The sequence below is a fragment of the Mus musculus genome, chromosome 8 (genome assembly GCF_000001635.26).
Source record: "Mus musculus strain C57BL/6J chromosome 8, GRCm38.p6 C57BL/6J".
Lineage (NCBI taxonomy): Eukaryota > Metazoa > Chordata > Mammalia > Rodentia > Muridae > Mus > Mus musculus.
The window spans coordinates 52,730,792-52,753,696 of NC_000074.6; the positions used below are offsets into that span (position 1 = coordinate 52,730,792).

Consider the following 22,905-nt stretch of genomic DNA (forward strand, 5'->3'; position numbering starts at 1 on the left):
TCCATGCCAGTGTGATCTATAAGGAAAATTCCTAAATAGGCAAGTCTGTACAAAAAACAAACAAACAAACAAAACAAAACAAAACAAAACAAAACAAATTGAAGACATTATTGAGTAGACATCACCATCTGAGATTTCTCTTGTAATAAAGAATCCACTAAAGTTATGTGTTTTGAATGCTTTTTAGAAATGTGTAATTGTCTGCATATCGGCATTAGATTCTTAGTCAATTATAAAATCTCTGAACACAGATTTCCTGAATACAGAAAAGGTTTTATTCTTCTCCTTATCAAACATCAGAATAGAAAGGAAATGATGTGTTAAAAAATATGAGGAAAATATGTTTAAAGTATTATTACAAGAAAGAATTCTAAGTCTGCCTTACTCTTAGGATTTTATACTGTTAAAAGATGTTAGGCGCACTAATAGAAGAACAAAGAAAGCAGCAATCATGTCCAGTTGTGAACCCTGTAAGTCCAAGAAATTACCAGCCTGACAATATATGCCCATTGGTAAAAGAGTGGCATGAATATCATGATTATATCTAACAATTTTCTAACTGTGTTTAAGGTCTGTAAAGCAAATCTAAACACATACCTGGCCCTGTGTTATGGGACAAATACTTGAGGCTATAAGTATCATAGATTGTAGAAGAGAATCAACTATGATTAACTTTTATAAATGAACATAGTAGGAAACTGACTCCTAATGAGAAAAAGACCTCATTAAGAAAAAATATTAGTATATACTAAGTAAGTTCTAGCCATTGACATTAGTTCCACCACATTGATTACTTGAAGATGGGCAAGTGCTACAAATATCTACGAGCCCAAGGCTCTCATTCTAGGAAGCAGTAATGACAATACCTGTCTATGGTTTTACAGGATACAGAAAGTGTCAAATTTAATACTTATATCAACTTCACATTTTGAAAATATGAATATATAAACATATATATTTAATTTTTTAGGGGCAAGGCAAATGAGACATTTTTCTTAATACAATTTATTTTAGCCATAAATAGTATGTGTAAAGTTTGTAAAAACTAGAAAAACACAGTTTAATATCTCTCTACCTCTTGAATTTTAGTGATGTGCATATGTCTGTCATGTGTACATGTCTATGCAGGACCCAAAAACTCACACAAAGGTGAAGGCCTGTGTGGAGGATAGTTATACTTAATTATGACATTACCAAATAATGCCTCTTTTCCTCTTCACCAAATTTCTTCTGTATATGAATTCATTTTACTTGCCTTGCATAAATGGTACTCACTTTCTATAAGACTGTCATATGCTTAGCACCATGAAGGGAATGAGGATAAAAATCTTCATTCTCTGCTAAGGAAGAAATAGTCATAGTTGAATAATTTATTGCTTCTGAATATATTTGTTTTAATTTGCTATTTTCATGTTAACCTTAGAAAGGTCTGACAGGATCATGATGTAAAGTACAACTTGAGGTGACAGTTTCTGTACAAAGATATTGTCACAGGTGGATCCACTACATCCTAAAGACATCAAACTATACGCCACCAAAGGATGCAGCGCTCTCTTCCAATTAAGCTTTTTCTTTGTCTTCTTCTGTGACTCTACCACCATGGCACTTGAAAGGGGTTCAATGTTTCTGCTTCCTTAGCTCCCACTCATGTAGTAAATTATTAATATCTGTCTTCACATCCCGCCCTTGAGACGCTCACTGCTGATCCTCTAAGATCTGCTTGATAAATTGAAAAGAACAGCTCATTCTGTCTGACAACATATCCAGTGTTCCTGCTGGAACTGTTGTGCTCATGGATCATTAGAGCTGTTTACTAATTCCTGCTCCAGATTTTAACATGTGCATGGGGTACCTACAACTATAGAGATGAAGACAGAAAATGTTATCATGTTTTTCCAGACTCTCCCCTTTTTTACTGTCTGTTTCTGTAAGCAGCATAAACTTCAGTGACATCTTTAAGATTGGTTGTTCTAGGGTTAATTTCATGATTTCTCTTTCCTCTCAAAGAGCAGATTATTAGTTTAGATTTAGTTACCGTGAAAAAACTTAGTTTTAAAAGTATGCATTCTCTCCTATTTCTTCCTGAATGCTAATTCTTATTGTTCCCTCTTTAAAACCCTACATCAATCTTCACGACACTGGTATCTTCTAACTTATAGCTCTCAAACTTACTATTTTAAAAAGTAAACTGCATTAATTTTAAAATGAAGAACTTTCCCACATAATTTTCATTGGAACTTCTATTTTCCATGGCATACTTGACAACTAACCTTGACCTCTTAGTTTTCTATTATCCCAATGTACATTCTCTCTCTCTCTCTCTCTCTCTCTCTTTTCTCCCACTTGTCATTTAGTAATATTAAGCCTCCTTATTTTATCAAACTGGCCCAGCCATTTTCAGTAAATGTTCAATGTTGAAATGTTCCAGGATCCCAATAAAAATTTATTTAATTAATCAACAGCTCTTTTCCCATTACTTTATACCTATTACCTTATTCAGGATATACTGTATATTTTCTGTTGAAGTAGACAAGCTAAATTTTATATAAGAAGAAAGTTTGATATCTATTTGCTTCTTTGCCATCCAAGCAATTTAAATTTTAAAATTAATTAGAAATGCTCATTGGCTGGCTACATAAGACCTTCCCAGCTGTGTCTGCATTTAAGTTGTTATACTTCTGTGATCATCATACTTTGTAGAATACCAAGTCAAATATCTTCTTCTTTACTTTTTAGCATTTAATTGCGTTACTCTTATTCCTAATTTATACTTCTCCTTTGTTTCATAAAATAATCTCTTTTTCTTTCTTTAAGCTCTTACATGCAGAACTCAGGCTTGGTTGGTGATACTGCCCCATATATCATATACAGGTAGCATAATTAAAATCCATACAACCTGGTGAATAGAGAAACCATCCATTTCAAATCAAGTATTCATTCTTAGGGTTATTTTATATCATTTCATAATTATTGTGCGACATATATCTGCTGCAGTGACATGCTGAATTCAATTTCTAATGGCGCAAATACTGGCTTAATTTATAGTGTTCACAAATTAGCAAATAAAATTTATTGTAGCCATTACCTCAAAGGGTAGCTTAGAATTTTTAAAATTTGTATTTATTTTAGGATTTCATCATTTCCAAATTCAAGTTTTCAAAATACACCTTTGTTACATTTTCTTTCATTAATTAAATGGAAACCTGAAACTACACTTATGTTGGACAAATAGTCATTATTCATTTATAAAACACGTGATTATATAAATACAGTGCTATGCAAAATAAACAGCATTCTGTGACAATAACTAGCTGTGTGGGAAGGAAAAGAATAACAGACATGTGAGTATGCTGTCCAGTAATGGAGTACTTGACCAATACACCAAGGTCCTAAGTTCAATATACACTATCACTAAAAGAAAACCTCTATGCATTACTGTTGTGTGAATATACGTCTGATACAATATAAGAATAAGATGAACAGTAACATACACAGATACTTTGAAAAATTTGGACAAGATATTAATCAATTCCTAGTTGAAGATATTGATGTTAAGTGAGATTAAATAATCATGAGAATTTGATTATGAGTTATGTAGTTAGAACTTATGTGAAAAATATTCATATGATTTTACATTTCTGACCTATTACTTTGTTATTTACCTAATCGCTAAAAAAATTCACAGTGACACAAAGGTTAGGACCCTTAATACCAGCCACTTCTTGTCAGTCCATGGTCATTATCGTGCTCTTCTGTTTCAACACTTCACAACCTTCAGGAGCCATTGACTTTCATATTTTCATAAAAAATGTGTCTATGAAAATAACTCCATTATGAATATTATCTAACATTGATTTCCTCAATTCCTATGTTATCTGAAATGAAAATTATGTAGTACGATATATGAAAAACAATACCATTGCCAAACATAAGTAAGTATTTCAAAGAAATAAAATATCTTACCAATCATTCATCTCAAGGAAATAGATTCACTGAAGTGTAATGCAGGAGGTGGAACATGTATTCATTAGTTTTAGTTAAGGTTCTGTTATAAAATAGAGAAATGGCCAGTACAATTATGAAAATTCAGGAATATACTGGGACAATTCACTCACTGTTTCATCAATTATCAGAGGTTCACAGGTCTATTTCATCCATATCACTCCTCCCCTTCATTTATACATTATCATGAATTCAACCAAAGCAGTCCCACTACCTCAAGCCATTGGACTACATAAACTGGCATTTGACATAAACGGGTCCCTTGTGTCTTTCTCAATTAAATGTTATGATTAGACAGATATATATTCACCTTATATAGAACTAATCACACTATTTCTACAATAATTTAAAAATAGTTATTGATTAATTGTCAATGATAAATGACAAAAGCTTATTCATAATCGTCGTTATAAATATGATGAAAGATGATGGACTCTATGAAGCCATTAGTAACACAACTTTAAATGTCCTGGCTGTCATCAAGACATTAATCTAAGCAAGCAAGAAAATAAAAAAGATGGTTGTTTCAGTGTGTGACAATTTGCAATATTATAATTATAATTCTATTTGTAACAAATATACTCTTTTGATATGGTAAGACATCCAGATCATAAGCTAAAAGATGTAAGTATACAAAAGTTTTAAGAGGGAAAGAGCAATGAATAATAAATGTCATTATAAAATACCATTCACTACCATAAAACATTTCTATACAAAATATACAATATTTCAATGGGGGTGGAGTGTGTTCAAGATAAGTTGTTCAGTCTCATTATGTTCTGCCTGATAATATTCAATACGTTCACATCTTTTAAAATAAATCTTCAGAGCAATATAATGTTGCACATTTGTTCTCACAGAGAATAAATAGCATTTAATTGGGTGCTTATATTTCTAATAAATACTTACATAGTGTCAGATATACTTGTCAAGATGCTATGCTGTTGAGTAAAATGGAAAATCTATCAAGCAGATAGTTGGTACCTATAATGAATACTGGGAAACAGCAACATTTACATCTTTTTAATAACAATCCAACATAATTTTATACTTTCAGGTAGTTCCACAGCTCCTAAAATGTAGTAATTTACATGCAATCAGGCATGACAGTATTATTCTATTACCAATTATAATCTTACATTATTTCTAAGTTTCTGCCTACATTTGAAAATGCAATTAATGTGGAGGTTTAAGAACACATTGAAGTTCTCAATAAAAATTATGCTAATAAATGCTGTATATCTGAAACAAGAAATCAAGTAAACTCATCTTCATATGAATAAAACCACAATTGATTGTGGATATAATAGTACCTTTTTATATATAGTGCTATTAAAATTAGAATTTATATTGAAATTGATACAAAGATATATTCTTTCATGTGATACATACTCTAGTTCATAACGTAGAAAATTTTAAGTTCATTTTTCCAACGTTTTGAGAAAACGCATTCATTGAGCATTAAAATTTTTAAAGGGCTTTAATGACTCATAATTGGGTCCATCTCCTTTCTTCTATATTATCTTACCATGTAAAACTAGAAAAATAGTATACATGCTTCAAATTTAAAATAACACTGAATATCATAATCTTTGGATGAGTTTCTTACGGTTATAAACATTTAGTTAATATTTTTCTAAGTTACTAATCAACAAAATTAGAACAACTTTTACAGTTGTTCATAGACATGTTTTTTTAGGATACATACATTGTAGCATATTTGATCTGCTACACACACACACACACACACACACACACATACATATACATATGTATGTGTGTGTGCATGTGTACATACATATATGTGTGCATAATATTCACATGAATATACAACATTCCTGGAGAGAGTTACTTGCCATAATATTTTGCCATTATGCCTGAAGATATCTTTAATTAGAAAAAAAAGGTGTAGGCAGAGAAAGTGCATCTTAATTTCATTCATAAAACTAGAAAAGAACAGTCTTTTTTTAATCTGAGATTAGGGAATGGAATAGACTTTAAAAAATAGGCTAAATATTTCTGATAAAGAAATTGATATTGGGTTTATACCAGCACTATTCATTTCTTTATGCGTTAAGTTTGCCTTTGGAACAATCCATCACCATATTAAAGATGAGGCTATGCAGCATAGTGGTGCGATTATATAACTTGAGTCCTTATGCAATAGAAACAGAAACATCCTAGTTCATGGTCAGCCTCAGAGATACAGAAAGCTCCAACCAACCTAAAGTGCATCAACCCTTTCCAGTACGTTTTTTGTTTGTTTGTTTGTTTGTTTGTTTGTTTAGAAATTTAACAGTAAATTAAACCTGAATTTTTTTTCAAGATTCAATGTTTGAAAGGAAAAAGTTTGCAAAATATTTGGACTTGCATCTTAACCTGTAAATAAGTCAGTCTGTTTTTTCTCTATTAATTTATTTATTTATTCATTTTATTTCTTGACCACTGCCCTGCCTCCAGGTCCTCCCTTAGAGAGTCTCTTTCCCCATCTTCCCTTCTCTTCTCCTCTGAAAAGTTGTCTGGTCCTCATATCTCTGAAGGGTTTGTCTTATCTTAGCCCACGGAGGCCAGAAAATGCAGCACAGTTGGAGAATAAATTCCACCCACAAGCAACAGGTCTAAGGACTGCCCTCATCCAGTTGTTGCGGGACAGACATGAAGACTGAACTGCCCATCTGCTACATGCATACCAGTGGTCTCTGTCCACCCTGAGTATGTACTTTAGTTGCTGGTTCAGTCTCTGAGCTCCCAAGTGTTCAGGTTAGTTGACTCTGTTGGTCTCTCTGTGGAGTTTCTCTTCCCTTCAGTGCCATCAACTCTTCTGGCCCCATCTCTTCCATAAGAGTCCTGGACTTTGGTCCAGTGTTTGACTGTGGGTCTCTACCTCTGTTTTAGTCCTGTGCTGGGTGGAGCCTCTCAGGATAGCAATGCTCGATTTCCTGTCTGCATTCATAACAGAGTATCATCAATTGTGTCAGGTGCTTGCCCATGGGGATGAGTCTCAGGTTCGGTTGATTTTGGTTTTCCATTCCCACAGTCTCTGCTGCATCTTCATCCCTGTGTTTTTGGGATTTTTGATGTTGTTGTTTTTTGTTTGTTTTTTGATTTCTTTTTTTGACGAGACAAACTTTGGGTCAAAAGTTTTGTGGGTGGGTTGGTGTCCTTATCTGTCCACTTGGGACCTGCCTGTCATTAGGAGATGAAATCTTCCAGTTCCAAACCCTCAGTGCTATGTATCTCAGCTAAGGACATGCTCATTGGCTCCTGGAATTCTCCTCCATCCCAAGTCACTGGCACTTCCCAGAAATTCCCCCATTGCTCCCAACCCCAGCAGCAGGAGACTTCCATTCATTCTCCTGGTCCATTGTCCTCTCTCCTGCCTTTCACACACACCTGATCCTGCTCCCTCCCCTTTTACCCTGCCACATCTCTTCTCCCATCCAGTTCTATCACTCTTTCTGTCTCCTATGACTACTTTATTCTAATGACTACTCTATTCTAAGTGAGATTTGTGCATTCTTGCTTGGGCCTTTCCTTTTGTTTAGCTTCTTTGAGTCTATGCAGTATATGATGGGTATCTTGTACTTTATGGCTAATATCCAATTATCAGTGAGTACATAGCATGTTCTTTTGGATCTGGGTTACTTCAATCTGGATGATAATTTCTAGTTTCATCCATTTGCCTCTAAAATTCATGATGACTCTGTTTTTAATAGCTGAATAGTATCCTACTGTGTAAATGAACCACATTTTCTGTATTCATTCTTGTTTGACAGGCACCTGAGTTATTTCCAGTTTCTCATTATTATGAATAAAGCTACTATGAATATAGTGGAGCATGTGTCCTTAAGGTATGGCCATGCATTTTTGGGGGTATATGCCCAGGATTGGTATAGCTGGGTCTTCAGGTAGAACTATTTTCTATTTTCTGAAGAACAACCAGATTGGTTTACATAGTCATTTATGGGTCATACTAAATATATGAAAATTGAAAAATAAAATATGAAGGAAATATTAACATCTGTTTGCAATTAATACTCAGATCCACACTGCTCTGTGAACTGAAAAAAAAATCCTTTGGTTGATGATTTCATGCATTTGGTTGAGCTCATTTATAACAAGGTTTAGTTGTCCAATCCTAAAATTAAGGTAATGTATGTTTTCAAAGTACTGACCTCAGTAACAAAAATCAAAATTTAAGTTTATGTTATTTATATCTTCTTTTTAACCATATTCAACTCTTCACAGGTAGGATTGTGAAAGGTAGCCTTGTTCCTGGTTGAGCTCGAAACCCTGGATATCTTGAAGGGATGATAAGCATGTCACCTGTTCCCAGGCACCAGGCCCCTATTACTAGTCGCAGCTCTCCATAGATTTGTGGTCATCAGTCATGTAAGGGCAATACCCCAAACCCCTGAACTTGTAGAGGATGTGATCTGTATACTCATAGGCTCAAGACAGATCTCCATTTCAATGAGATAAATAGAGTCCTGGAGGACTTAACCAATAAGCTTTCCTTCCCAGACACTCCTCCCTGCAAAATGTATTTAATCTTAGGCCCATCCTGAGAAGTGGGGTATGATTTTACTCATCTACTTCTTTCTACCATGACAATAAATGCCTTAAAACCATGAACTGCCTCTTTTAATCAGAAGCCACCATGAAGAGCCATGAAGATAGGCCCTTTGCCTAGAGAGGGCCCATCTAATCTCCTGTAGAAGGCCTCTCTGTGCTCCCAGTCATGGCTGCCACCAAGTCCAAGCCCAAGTCTGCTGTCTGCTGAGCCAAGAACCCTCCCCTCAGACCAGCCAGTGATCTCCTCTTTTCCCTCCAGCACACAGAGCCCTACTCAGTTCTCAGCTCTTCTGTAGCTTCTAGCAGTGCCTGGATGTTCGAGAGCCTCAGAAACAGACATCCCCAGCCTCCTCGCATGCCTGGAGAGACACAAGCCATCTCTGGCTGTTCTGAGACTGATATTGTGCTTCCCCACTCCTGGAGCAGTGTCCCAGGGAGCTGCCCTATGGCCCAGCATCCACCATGTGACCTTGTGGATTAAGCAGAGTCAACTTCCCATGTCCTGCCTCCCCAGAGACCGAGTCCTGTGGCAGAGGGAACATGGGACCCCAATAACCCTACATACCCACACACAACCACAGACACACACAGAGGGGAAAGGGGGAGACAGACAGACAGTATAACCACTGCCACAAAGATACAGCAGAGTTTAAGTCTGTTTTTTATAAGTGACCATAAAGAAAGAAATTAAATACACCGGTGAAATAGTACACATAAAATTTCATTAAAATTTAAGGAATAAATATGTGATTATGAATATGAAAAAAATCTACAAAAATACAGTGTACCCGAATTTCCGAAGTGGTAACCATACAATATCCATGACTATAAAATTTATATCTTAAGGAGGAATGGTCAGACATTTCAATGCTTTATGAAACAGTCAAAACTACATAAATAAATGTTTGAGCATTTGAAATATGGCAACCTAGTAAGACTGTGTATAATTTGTATATATGGACAAACTGTGTAAATGAATCTCTCTGAAAAGTGAATTGGAAGATCAAAAAGTAAGCCCAATAAGGCCCGGTATTGAAAGATATCAGTAGATTTGAAAACTGTGTGCTCTCATAATTTCACAATAATATGATAAATAAAAGCCAGGAGGGGGTAGATGAAATATAAGAATGATATATCAATATTTCTGAATTTCTATCAGGATAACCCCTAGTACAATTTAGTGAGACAAAAAATGTTACTAGGAATTCAGGTGGATAAATTCTGAGTTCAAAAAATCAACAAAAATAATCATTTGGAAATACTAATGCATAGGTTTTTCGTTTGTTTGTTTGGTAAATTGGCATTGAGCTCAAGTAAGAATTGTAAAATGAACCCCAAACCTTAAGTCGTGTATTTGGAAGTTGAATGACAAATGACAGATCAGAATGAGACTGTAGAGGAGAGAGAGCAGAGGAGATTTATCAATTGGATTGGACCATTGAGGTCAGGTTACTTTTAGTGGCTTTCTTATTTTATACCTACAACATCACAGGAACAACTCTATGAAAAGCAAAATATATCCAACCATTGCGCAATATTTATTAAGGACCATGGGGATAGAAGAAAGAGACAGTAAGTTTCCAATTACATTTCTTTAAAGCTATGAATATTATCTTCTTCAAATTTTGGTGTGGTCATCAAAGTAGATATGTTTTTATAAATATTTATTCAGTATTAAATTATTGGTATTAAAAATTCTTTTTCAGGAGCCTACTTCCTATTGAGAAGATGTAAATTTAAATTGTTTCTATCGATTAACTTTAATTTAGTAGAGTTTTAAGTACCTTAATCTGTCACATTTATTTTATGGGGATAAATAATAGATAAATGACCATATTTCATTGTCACTATCTTAAATATGTTCAAAATGCAAATAAAATAATAAATTGATATTCTTAGAATAATTGATATATTCTTATTTTTTTCATATCACACTGATTTTACCAGTCACTCAAGCACAATTTTCTGTTTTGCTTTGATTTAAATGCTTTGATCATGATTAGAAATGCAATCTCTTTAAATATTCCCAACCCACCTACCATAGTTAAATGCCTGATAAGTTTCTTAGGATTTATGATTTGGAAAGATTTATAAGAGTAATCATTTCAAATGAGAAATTCCAATTTGATGAAGGTAATATAAAGCCTTCAATTATAATGCTAACTATTTAGATATGTGCTCAGTAATCCATGATAAAACGTGTCTTGAAAAAATACTAGTATATTATGTATAAAACAAGTGAATAAAGTTGATTAAAAATACTAACCCTAGTATTAACAAAAATAGACTATGATAATAAAATTATTTGTTGACATTTTCTTGTTAATTGTTGTCTTGCATATGATATATTTTTAATATGAGTCTATCTATCCCCTGAATAATTTTCTTTAATGTTTACAGAATCAACTTGGGTTTTCATTATTTTTCCCTTGAGTTACATTCTGTAAAATATTTTTCTATATCAATTAACTGCCAAACTGATAAATATAAATTTTCTTCTTTTTTTCTTTTTCCTTTTTTTAATGTTCATTTTCTTTTTATATTTCCTGCCCCGTGTCTCCGTGAGGATGCCCCCACGCCCCCTACCCACTAGACCTCTAAACTTCCTGGGACCTCCAGTCTCTTCAGGATTAGGTGCATCTTCTCTCACTAAACCCAGACCCGGAAGTCTTTTACTGTATGTGTGTTGGGGGCCTCATATCAGCTGGTTTATGCTATTGGTTTGGTAGTCCAGTGTTTGACAGATCTCAGGGGTCCAGATTAATTGAGTCTGCTGGTCCTCCTAGAGGGTCACCCTCCTCCTCAACTTATTCCAGCTTTCTCCTAATTCAACCACAGAAGTCAGCAGCTTCTGTCCATTGGTTGGGTGCAAATATCTGCATCTGACTCTTTCAGATGTCTGTTTGGTCTTCTGGAGTGCAGTCATACTAGGTCCCTTTTTGTGAGAGTTCCACAGCCTGAGTGATAGTGTCAGGCCTTGGGACCTCCCCTTGAGCTGGATCCCTCTTTGGACCTGTTGCTGGGCCTTATTCTCCTCAGGTTCCTCTCCATTTCTATCCCTGCAGTTCTTTCAGACAGGAACAATAATGGGTCTGAGTTTTGACTGTGGAATGGCAACCCCAGCCCTCATTTGATGGAAGAAAGCTCAAGACTCATGTACTGCCATGGACTGTAAGCCCAATGGTTGATGGTCCCACCCCCCACAGTGAAGCCAGCAGCTGAGAAAAGAGGTATACATTAGCCTGAAGTTCTCTTGAGTTCTGACTCAAGATGGCCAGCTAAATTGCAAAATTACCCTGACCCTGGGCAACAACAGGATATCTGAGATAAACTTCAATGATAGTCCAAAATTTATGGAGCTTCAAAAACCAGAAAATTTGAACCAGACCAGTGTCTGATATTAAGTATGATCAATAACAGCAATGAATATTTGCCTGTAAAATGGTTTAAACTGTCTGTCTCTCTGTCTGTGGGAAGGTGGCTGTAGGTAGTAGCATTAGTGTGGTGGACAGGGCAGCAAGTCATTGACAAATAGAGCTTGCAGGGTAGTATGGAACAGACTGGAACTCACACAGGCTCTTCCCCAGAATGCCCTGCTCAGTCTCAAAATTGCCTTGTCTTCTCTGAGCAATAGAAGATTTGCTGAGTTTAAGAAAGGCTTTTTGTTTTTTGTTTGTGTTTGTTTGTTTGTTTGTTTGTTTTTCATATTGGGACCTTCAAAAGACCTACACAGTTCTGGATGCTGCTGGAGGTCACATTGGTTTCAATGGTCTATGCTACCACCAACAGGTCAGTATCACCACTGGATGGCATGTAGACATCTGGGCTGCCACCTGAAGTCATGTTCTGTCCCTGTTGCTGCTGGAGGCCATGTAGAAGTCTATGATCCATGCTGTCTCTTGTTGTTATGGACAAGAAAGCTCCTTTTCCAGTGTTATTGATGATTGTAGAATCATAATTAAGAATGAGAGACATTTAAAGCTTCTGTAAAACCGCCTTCCTCCCCACAAACAAAAGTTTAGACAGGAAGCCATTGAAGAGAATCCTTCAAATATCACCCTGAGAGAGATATCTCAGACTCAAAAGCACATGCATGGTATGTACTCAGTAATAAGTAGATATTAACCAGAAGAAGAAGAAGAAGAAGAAGAAGAAGAAGAAGAAGAAGAAGAAGAAGAAGAGGAGGAGGAGGAGGAGGAGGAGGAGGAGGAGGAGGAGGAGGAGGAGGAGGAGGAGGAGGAAAAAGAAAGAAATAAAGAGAGAGAGAGAGAGAGAGGGAGAGAGAGAGAGAGAGAGAGTGAGAAGAAAAAGAAAACATAAAAGAAAAACAAACAAAAAACGTGCCGAATACCCAAGATACAGCCCACAGAACTCAAAAAGGTCAACAAGCTGAAGGGTCCAAGTGAGGACGTCCCATCCCACTTGGGAGGGAGAAGAAAGCAATCACAAGGGGGTGGGGGAAGGAAAGGACCTGGGAGGGATAGGGGATTGAGGAGGGGTGGTCAAAAAGGTATGATCATGATCAAGTATTGGATGAGGGAAAAGGACTAAAATCGCTGAAGGCCAGCAGAAAGAGTAGAAGCATGCAACCTCAGGGCAAAGGGGGTTGGGGGAACCCTTCAGAATGTACCAGAGAGCTGGGAAAGAAGAGACTCTCAGTACTCAAAGGGAGGGACTTTAGATGAAATGCCCTACTTTGGGGAGAGGGAACTTGGAGAGTCCATCTCCACAGGACATCAAATGAATTTTCAATAGTCGATCTTAAATATATATACACATACACATTATATATATATATATACACATACACATTATATATATATATATATATATATATATATATATATATATATATATTACCTGAGTATCCTTTCATTAATAAATTGAAACCAAATAAGCTTGTTTTGATTCATATATATATATATATATATATATATATATATATATATATGTACTTTCTATATGTCGTACTTCATGGAATGCCTTCATATAGTATGTTCTAGATCAAAGTCTGTCAGAGAGTATCTATCTGGACTAAACCATCTCAAGATTCAATGAGCTTAGATTCACTTGTGCTTGGTGGAATGTGAAGCTAAGACTAAGAGGGAGATTAGGGTGGAAACAAGCACAAAAGTACAGTAGAAGGGAGATTAGTAAGCTAAATTCTCTAATTTTAGTAACCTAATCATAAAGATACTATTTCATGAATGTTGTGGTCTGTTTGTTAGAAGATAATTCCATGGTTCAGCCCACATTTAATGGAAGGGAATGACACAAGACTAAATATTAACAGAGGCAAAAACAATAAATAAAAGGCAATCATGAGAGAAGTAAGTCTTCTCTTTTGCTTATATATTTCTTTTCCCTTGTGTTGCTATTTTTTGGAGACACTCAAAAGCTGACAGCTTTCTAGTATGATTCTTAGATTACTGTGTGTCATAAAGGTGGTTTCCAGCTGGGCATGGTGGCACACGCCTTTAATCCCAGCACTCGGGAGGCAGAGGCAGGAGGATTTCTGAGTTTGAGGCCAGCCTGGTCTACAAAGTAAGTTCTAGGACAGCCAGGGCTATACAGAGAAACCCTGTCTCAAAAAAAGGTGGTTTCCACTGTCTATATTAGTTCAAAATCACCCAACAAAGTGCTTTACCACTGAGTGAGTACTAGAGAAGCCAAATAAATAGCATTAAATTGATAGGCATTTCTACTTTTCTTCCTTAGTTTTATCTCTATTACTTCAGTCTAATTTTCTTTACTAATTATTGTAGAGTCATTCCAGCCTGTGAAGAGAAAAAAGGCATAAGAGAACAGGATGTGAAAACCGCTGATTACAATGAGCAGTGACTTCTGTAAGTGGAGCAGGACAGAGTATGGCGATTAGATATCAGGAATTTCAGGTTAGAGAGCCAAACCAATAAAAATGTTCAAATTAAAATTAGAGTAATCTAGTGCTGGCATCAATGGCTTGGTTTGTGGTGGCCCAGCTCCTGTATGCCTTCTAGGTAAAACATTGCAATAAGACCACTGTCCTTTCAGAATGAATGCAATGGCTGTGATACTCATTGGTGCCTGTGAAATAACTGACGCACACCTCAGTGCAATTGGATTTAATGGTATGGGAACAGGACACCTCGTTGGGAATTGAGACATTAGTTCAATAGTCATTATTTTTGTTCCTTTATTTGTCAGCACTTGTAAATACTAATTTTAAATAATTATTTCACTATATAATAGCTTTTAAAATATTATTTTTACACTTCATTTGCGGTTTCAAATTTTATTATGGAATCATCCTTAGTAATTACTCAGTTTACAGTATAAAAATTCCTTTAGAATTAAATTTCTAGGATTCTTTCCTAAATAGAATACATTTTTCTTAAGAATATATTGACTTTCTCTGGTATGATTCTATTCTGCATGTCTGATCTGAGAAGCAGTAAGCTGTCATATCTACACACCAAAATATGTGCCTCCCCTTCATGGAAGACTCTATAGACATGGAGGGCCCTCTGAACTTATTTTTAGCTGATGAACATGAGCAACAATTATCAATAAGAGCAGTGGGGTTAAGGGCAGCACCAAAAGATGAATTACCATAAGACCACAGGTAGTGGACTCTCAAAGCTCCCAAAGGAAACTCTTGGTTGTAAACGTGTTGGTTGTATCTATAATTGGAGTCTCAGATAGTTGTGACTGTTACCATAATTTGGTTGAAATGTGATTCAGGAGTGTGGTCTGGAGTGGGTGGGTTGGGGAGCAGGGCGGAGGAGGGTGTAGGGGGCTTTGGGGATAGCATTAGAAATGTAAATGAAGAAAATATCTAATAAAAATGAAAGAAATGTGGTTCAGGGCCAGTGCACATTAGTGGTGAGCAGCTGGTAGCTAGAGAGAAAGAAGCAGGGATATACACATACATGAATGACAGGGAAAATGATGATTATGATGATAGTGAAAAATATTATGATGATGTTGAAGATAATTAGATAATTAGACGAGGAAGAAATGAAAGAAAAAGCTATCTGTTAAAGATATGAGCTATATCAACTAAAACCACACAGAAAGCAAACAAGAATGGAAAAGTCTTTTTAAATTGTATTTATTTATTTGTTTGTTTGTTTTTTTGTTTGTTGTATCTTGAGTATTCTAAGTTTCTGGGCTAATATCCACTTATCAGTGAGTGTGTATCATGTGTGTTCTTTTGTGATGGGTTACCTCACTCAGGATGTTATCCTCCAGATCCCTCCATTTGCCTAAGAAATTCATAAATTCATTGTTTTTAATAGCTGAGCAATACTCCATTGTGTAAATGTACCACATTTTCTGTATCCATTCCTTTGTTGAGGGACATCCAGGTTCTTTCCAGCTTCTGCCTAATGTAAGTCAGGCTGTTATGAACATAGTGGAGAATGTATCCTTATTACAATTTGGAACATCTTTTGGATATATGCCCAGGAGTGGTATTGCTGGATTGCAAGCTGGTCCAACCACTCTGGGAATCAGTTTGGCAGTTCCTAAGAAAATTGGACATAGTACTACCGGAAGATCCAGCAATACCAGTCCTGTAAATGTCTTTAAAATATAAACACCAAGATCCAAAGGTCAAGAATTCTAATAAATAGAAAAACCTCTCTATACATCATACATCAAAAGGAGTTAGTTCTATAAAAGACATTAAAGAAAACTTAAGCATGTATAGGTAATGGCAATTCTCTTCTCAATGAGGAGGCCAAATTCATCCTTTGTGTGACTAATTGCCTACAGTAACAATAAGGTTACTAAATATTTCTAATATGGATTAAATCTCTTTAAGAAAATGGTTCAAAAAGTTTGAAATATCTCTTCTTATTTCATTTCTGGAATCTGAATGATAATAGACTGTGAAGACTTTTCCTACTGAATTTGATAAATGTTGTTCAGGTTCCATTACCAAGAACATGTTGTATAAAATGCCTATTTAGTTCTGAAGGGTACAATTCCACCTTTACTTGTTTTAAGTATGTATGGGATGTTATGATAGGGCACAGTAATAGTGGTGATCAGTCAGAAAATGGCAATGAGACAAAGCAATACATGTGAGATAAACAGTATTTCAATAGAGTAAAAAGGCATATACTCAATATAATGACTCTGATTAATGTACCTTTATTGTGATTTGGTACATCTAAAATATATGTCTGCAGTAATTAGCATTTTGCTATTATCAATATATGTTTGTGCTCATTTTATTTTGAAAATATACAAAGAAATGGTATTTTTATTAAATGTGTCATGTAAGACCTGTATTTTACTTTTTCAAGGAAGATAGAATCACAAAGTTTCTTACTACTAAAACTAGTTTAATTTTATTTGATATTGTCATGTTGCATATATTTAATTACCCAGTGTTACATCTTTGAAGTCAATTAAGTGCTTTAACACCATGTAGCTGCTATATATTTTCAGTCATATATATGTACATATCATATGTATATAAATTTTACAATGCTGCTAGATATATTGTATTGCAGTTATGTGTGATAATAGAAATTTTAACATGAAAATAACTTTCAGTACTTTTCAGGTGTTTTGCTGATACTGTCTACCGTATCACTTTTCTTGTTACTTTTACAACATGTCTGACATAATAACTCAAAGGAGAATGTCTCATTCTTCAATGTGATAGAGTTATCAGGACAGAGATTGCATTACTGTTCTACTACATGCAGGATTGTGGGAACTAAGTCGGAGCAATTAACATCTTGGTAAATCTGAAAACAGGCATCAAGATAGATGCAGGACAGCATTCTAACTTTCATGCCCCACCCTAGAGCCTCAACAATATATCTCCATCAGCTAAATCCCACTTCCTGAAGGAGCCAGAGTCTCCATACATAATAACACCAGCTGGAGACAAATTGTTCCAACACACAGGTTTAAGGTGGTGGGGGTTCATGATATCTATCTGTGAATTTTTCTCATCACCATTATTGTCAGAATTGTTTTGTTTTGAATTTAAAATTAAGTTTTAAATTACATGTGTTCTTGTGTTTATATACATATGAGTTTGAACACCAGAAGAGACTGGAAAAAGAGTACTGGATCACCTGAAGATGGAGCTACAGGCAATTCTGAGCCACCACCACCACCACCAATTGGTGAGTTCTAAACTTTGTTCTTCTACAAGAACATCAAGTGCTCTTGACTCCTAAGTCATCTTTTTTCTCTGTGTCTCAATTGTGTAAGAAAAAAATAACTTTACTTTGGAATAATTCTCTCAATAGTATGTCTTAGTGAACTTCTTTACAAGCAGTATTGCTGTCTATTATCAAAACAAAGCCCCACATTTGCATCCAAAAATAATCCTAACTTTTTTATTTTTTTTAGCTTAAAAATTCTGCTACAGTTAATACCTTCTTTTGCCTCACAGTTCTTTAAATGCTTTACTCTATAGGTAAATATAAAGGAACTTATAATAGTTATGCATTTTATAACCTCAATATTTTAAATGCTTACAAGTGGAATCATAGGTTTTATTATTTCTTACTCATATTCACTGTCATTAAATTCTTTCTTATAATGTTACTAGGTTGAAAAAAACAAAATTTAAAGTTACACAGACTTTCAGTTAACTTTTTCCACCTACGAAATATCTGAATTCTGATGGAGAGTTCTTTCCTTCTAAAAGACATTTTATTTATTCACTCCTGGAAATATTGCTAACATACATTTAATTTTTGAACAAACATTATTTTAAATTCAGGTTTAAATAGTACTTGAAGAGTCCAATGCATTTGTTATTTAAACAGCCCACTCACATAGCCATCCTGAGACAGATAATCTGCTTCCCCAGTCTTCTTTGTGCAGAATGTTCCCCTTTTGGGATCATATTTTCTTTCCTTAGCTGAGCAAATATGTAACATCAGGATGAAATATGGACAAGAATCTACATTCCTAAGTGTGAAACAGGAAAAATCTTCTAAATGTATTTTCAAACAGCTTACTAACCTGGACCTAACTGTGACATTACCCAATTTCACAAATTTCTTACAGTGCCTCACACACTATATGCTTAAAAGCCTTCATTACTTCCAAATACATCCTTTTGCCCAAAAATTTCATAAATTAATTGTTTTTAATAGCTGAGAAGTACTCTGTTGGGCAAATGTACCATATTTTCTGTATCCATTCTTCTGTTGAGGGACATCTGGGGTATTTCTAGATTCTGGCTATTATAAATAAGGCTGCTATGAACATAGTGGAGCATGTGTCCTTATTAACAGTTGGAATAGTTTCTGGGTATATGCCCAGAAGGGGTATTGTTGGATCTTCTAGTAATACTATGTCCAATTTGATATCATTTTTAGTGAGGTAACCCAATCACAAAAGAAGTCACTTGATATGTACTCATTGATCAGTGAATATTAGCCCAGAAACTTAGAATACCCGAGATACAATTTGCAAAACACAAGAAACTCAAGAAGGGCTGCTCCAATCCAATCTCGCAGGACCTGAGACTGCATTAACTAGGGAAGCAGATAACCTGGCCTTATCTTTGCACAAGTCCCTTCCGGTCCACTCCAGCACCAGAGTGCCTTGCCTGCAGAGTCTGCGAACACCCACAAGGACCCACACAGGATCACCCACAGGATCCTAAGACATCTGGTGAGTGGAAGACAGCATCTTCTCCAATCCAATCTCAAGGGACCTGAGACTGCATTAACTAGAGAAGCAGATAACCCGGCCTGATCAGGGGCACAAGTCCCTTACTGTCCAGGAAAACACGACCAAACAGGTGATGGAATTGAATAAAACCATCCAAGACCTGAAAAGGGAAGTAGACACAATAAAGAAAACCCAAAGTGAGGCAACGCTGGAGATAGAAACCCTAGGAAAGGAATCTGGAACCATAGATGCGAGCATCAGCAACAGAATACAAGAGATGGAAGTGAGAATCTCAGGTGCAGAAGATTCCATAGAGAACATCAGCACAACAATCAAAGAAAATACACAACGCAAAAAGATCCTAACTCAAAACATCCAGGAAATCCAGGACACAATGAGAAGATCAAACCTACAGATTATAGGAGTTGACGAGAATGAAGATTTTCAACTTAAAGGGCCAGCAAATATCTTCAACAAAATAATAGAAGAAAACTTCCCAAACCTAAAGAATGACATGCCCATGAACATACAAGAAGCCTACAGAACTCCAAATAGACTGGACCAGAAAAGAAATTCCTCCCGACACATAATAATCAGAACAACAAATGCACTAAATAAAGAGAGAATATTAAAAGCAGTAAGGGAGAAAGGTCAAGTAACATATAAAGGCAGGCCTATCAGAATTACACCAGACTTTTCACCAGAGACTATGAAAGCTAGAAGAGCCTGGACAGATGTTATACAGACACTAAGAGAACACAAATGCCAGCCCAGGCTACTATACCTGGCCAAATTCTCAATTACCATAGATGGAGAAACCAAAGTATTCCAAGACAAAACCAAATTCACACATTATCTTTCCACAAATCCAGCCCTTCAAAGGACAATAACAGAAAAAAAAAAATACAAGGACGGAAATCATGCCCTAGAAAAAGCAAGAAAGTAATCCCTCAACAAACCAAAAAGATGACAGCCAGAAGAACAGAATGCCAACTCTAACAACAAAAATAAAAGGAAATAACAATTACTTTTCCTTAATATCTCTTAATATCAATGGACTCAATTCCCCAATAAAAAGATATAGACTAACAGACTGGCTACACAAACAGGACCCATCATTCTGCTGCTTACGGGAAACCCATCTCAGGGAAAAAGACAGAAACTACCTCAGAGTGAAAGGCTGGAAAACAATTTTCCAAGCAAATGGTCTGAAGAAACAAGCTGGAGTAACCATTCTAATATCGGACAAAATCGACTTCCAAACCAAAGTTATCAAAAAAGACAAGGAGGGACATTTCATAATTATCAAAGATAAAACCTCCAAGAAGAACTCTCAATCTGAATATCTATGCTCCAAATGCAAGGGCAGTCACATTCATTAAAGACACTTTAGTAAAGATCAAAGCACACATTACACCTCACACAATAATAGTGGTATACTTGAACACACCACTTGCATGAATCAACAGATCGTGGAAAAGAAACTAAACAGGGACACAGTGAAACTAACAGAAGTAATGAAACAAATGAACTTAACAGATATCTACAGGACATTTTATCCTAAAACAAAAGGATATACCTTCTTCTCAGCACCTCACGGGACCTTCTCCAAAATTGATCATATAATTGGTCACAAAACAGGCCTCAACATATACAAAAATATTGAAATTGCCCCAGGCAGTCTATCAGATCACCATGGACTAAGGCTGATCTTCAATAACAACATAAATAATAGAAAGCCAACATTCACGTGGAAACTGAACAACACTCTTCTCAATGATACATTGGTCATGGAAGGAATAAAGAAAGAAATTAAAGACTTTTTAGAGTTTAATGAAAATGAAGCCACAACATACCCAAATCTATGGGACACAATGGAAGCATTTCTAAGAGGGAAACTCATAGCTCTGAGTGCCTCCAAAAAGAAACTAGAGAGAGCACACACTAGCAGCTTGACAACACATCTAAAAGCTCTAGAAAAAAAAGGAAGAAAATTCACCCAAGAGGAGTAGACAGCAGGAAATAATCAAACTCAGGGGTGAAATCAACCAAGTGGAAACAAGAATAACTATTCAAATAATTAACCAAAGAGGAGTTGGTTCTTTGAGAAAATCAACAAGATAGATAAACCCTTAGCTAGACTCACTAGAGGGCACAGGGATAGCATCGTAACTAACAAAATCAGAAATGAACAGGGAGACATAACAAGAGATCCTGAAGAAATCCAAAACACCATCAGATCCTTCTACAAAAGGCTATACTGAACAAAACTGGAAAACCTGGATGAAATGGAAAAATTTCTAGACAGATACGAGGTAACAAAGAAAAATCAGGATCAAGTTAACTATCTAAACAGTCCCATATCCCCTAAAGAAATAAAAGCAGTCATTAATAGTCTCCCAGCCAAAAAAAGCCCAAGACCAGAAGGGTTTAGTGCAGAGTTCTATCAGACCTTCAAAGAAGATCTAATTCCAGTTCTGCATAAACTATTCCACAAAATAGAAGGTACTCTACCCAACTCATTCTATGAAGCCACAATTACTCTGATACCTAAACCACAGAAAGATCCAACAAAGATAGAGAACTTCAGACCAATTTCCCTTATGAATATCGATGCAAAAATACTCAATAAAATTCTCGCTAACTGAATCCAAGAACACATTAAAGCAATCATCCATCCTGACCAAGTAGGTTTCATCCCAGGGATGCAGGGATGGTTCAATATACGGAAAACCATCAACGTAATCCAGTATATAAACAAACTCAAAGACAAAAACCACATGATCATCTCATTAGATGCTGAGAAACCATTTTACCATATCCAACACCCATTCATGATAAAAGTCTTGGAAAGATCAGGGATTCATGGCCCATACTTAAACACGATAAAAGCGATCTATAGCAAACCAGTAGCTGACATCAAAGTAAATGTTGAGAAGCTGGAAGCAATTCCACTAAAATCAGGGACTAGACAAGGCTGTCCACTTTCTCCCTACCTCTTCAACTTATTACTTGAAGTCCTAGCCAGAGCAATTCGACAACAAAAGGAGATCAAGGGGATACAAATTGGAAAGGAAGAATTCAAAATATCACTTTTTGCAGATGATATGATAGTATATATAAGTGACCCTAAAAATTCCACCAGAGAACTCCTAAACCTGATCAAAAGCGTCGGTGAAGTAGCTGGATATAAAATTAAGTCAAACAAGTCAATGGCCTTTCTCTACCCAAAGAATAAACATGCTGGGAAAGAAATTAGGGAAACAACACCCTTCTCAATAGTCACAAATAATATAAAATATCTTGGCGTGACTCTAACTAAGGAAGTGAAAGATCTGTATGATAAGAACTTCAAGGCTCTGAAGAAAGAAATTAAAAAAGATCTCAGAAGATGGAAAGATCTCCCATGCTCATGGATTGGCAGGATCAATATTGTAAAAATGGCTATCATGCCAAAAGCAATCTACAGATTCAATGCAATCCCCATCAAAATTCCAACTCAATTCTTCAACGAATTAGAAGGAGCAATCTGCAAATTCATCCTAACAAAGAACCTAGGATAGCAAAAACTCTTCTCAAGGATAAAAGAACCTATGGTGGAATTACCATGACTGACCTTTTAAAGCTTTACTACAGAGTAACTGTGATAAAAACTGCATGGTACTGGTATAGTGACAGACAAGTAGACCA

At 35.8% G+C, this 22,905-nt stretch overlaps 1 pseudogene; it reads left to right on the forward strand.

Moving 5' to 3' along the window:
* The first annotated feature begins 14,611 nt into the window (after positions 1-14,611).
* The window catches only part of Gm9685, a 29,308-nt pseudogene continuing 21,014 nt past the window's right edge, over positions 14,612-22,905 (forward strand).